The 1,633-nt window shown below is 51.9% G+C and overlaps 1 protein-coding gene across 1 annotated transcript in view; it reads right to left on the bottom strand.

Moving 5' to 3' along the window:
• Window positions 1–429, bottom strand: part of CDON (cell adhesion associated, oncogene regulated) — a 55,372-nt gene extending 54,943 nt beyond the window's left edge. Inside the window, exon 1 of the mRNA XM_008636889.2 lies at window positions 258–429. The gene's annotated coding sequence lies outside the window, so the exon portion shown is untranslated. The remainder of the gene's footprint in view (window positions 1–257) is intronic.
• Between the last annotated feature and the right edge of the window lie 1,204 nt (window positions 430–1,633).

Raw genomic sequence — 1,633 nt, 5'->3', positions numbered from 1 at the left:
ACGCAGGGACCGGGCACCCCACCAACCGGGGTGCCCACGTGTGACCGGGCACCGGGCAGCCGCGCACCCACTCCCCTGTGCTCCCACGGCACCAGGCGCTTGTGGAGCCGCGCAGCCATGGGCCGGCGCCCGCAGCGCCGCACACCTGCGCACCCGTGCGCTCCTGCACACACGCGACCTTGCCACCTACCACACCTGTGCGACAGTCACCCACACAGCCGGGCACCCTGGTCAGCTGTGCACCCATCCGAGCGCACCTGAGCCCCGCACCGCGGGCCACCTGGGGAGCCTCCCGGGAGCCTCCCGCTCTGCTAGTGCAGGGGTCATCCCGTGCCCGGCCCGCTCATTTCCACGGCGGAGAGCCCACGGTTCCCACTCCGACTCTCCTGCAAGCAGTTGTATGTTCAGAGTGTCGCTGAAGTGAGGGAGTGGCTCTCGCTTTTTCCAGAGGGCTGGGAAATGCCCCCACACGCCACACATGCTCCGTGCATCATCTTTCCTCAGATGAAGCCGCTAAGAAGCCCCTACTCAGGCTAAAAATAGCAAAAAGGGGCTTTATCAAGGGCTCATCCTGTGCCCAAACAATTGACCCCTTTCAAAATAACCCAAATACACCCAAAATATGCCCAATGTGCCTTTTGGGGGGGGGAATTTACTACATTTTGGTTCGCATTCACACGTGGTAGCTGGAAAGGGATTTATCCCGAGGAAAGTTTCACCTGGAAAGGCTTCAGCACCACGTGGAGCAGACTGAAAAGAAACACAGTTGCTGTGTTTAAAAATGGAAAAATAAGCTTTAACCCCCCCCCAAAAAACTAGACTTGAAATAAAATCTCTTGGTTTTCAGACAAACCTGTGAGACCAAAATGCTGCACTACCCTGTGTTTACCAGCCCTAATTTTATCCCTCAGGAGGTTTCCTGTAGGACGTCATTATTTCCACAAGTGTGAAAGGGAAAAAAAAAGAAACAAAATGAAGAGTAGAAAAATCCTCAGAAGATTAAAAATCCCATAATCTGAAGAAAACACCCCAAAATAAAACAAAATCGGGGTTGATAAGGCTGAGGAGTTAAATGACTTGATTTGTGGCAGCCACTGGAAAAGATGAGGGCTTCAGGATTGTTCTCAGCACAAGAAGGGATGGCCAAGTCTGTTTTTTTGGGATAAAAATACTCAAAATGGGGATCATAATGAAGGTATTTTGCAGACCAGGGGTGGTGCCAAATTGTGATTTCTCCCTGTACAATTTTTGGGGCAATGTTTTCCCCTCCTTGAGCGCATTTGCATGAGAATACCCTCTTGGGCAGGAGAATTGCTGCTTAATTAGCGAACAGCAATCGCTTTAATTAGCATGTCTCCATGCTCCCTGCTATTTTGCATAGATTCAAATGAGATGCTCATTAGGGAGCAGGCGCCCGGACAAGCTACGCCCTTTAGCCGCTCACTAACCCAATTAACTTCAGCCAAACCGTGCCGGGCCCTGTGCCAGGAAGGATCGGGCTGCTCCCAGAAGGATGGTGCAGAACCGCTGCCTTCAACCTGCTCACTTCACCCAAACCTGTGAGGTTTCCTTCCTTGGAAGGTTTTTCTCCTTCAAGGTTTTCCTTCTTCCAAGATTTCCTTCCTTGTCAAAG

This window comes from Corvus brachyrhynchos, unplaced genomic scaffold (genome assembly GCF_000691975.1).
Source record: "Corvus brachyrhynchos isolate BGI_N302 unplaced genomic scaffold, ASM69197v1 scaffold46, whole genome shotgun sequence".
In the NCBI taxonomy this organism is placed as follows: domain Eukaryota; kingdom Metazoa; phylum Chordata; class Aves; order Passeriformes; family Corvidae; genus Corvus; species Corvus brachyrhynchos.
Note: the sequence above shows the minus strand (reverse complement) of the source record. Positions and strands in the feature narration are given on the sequence as shown.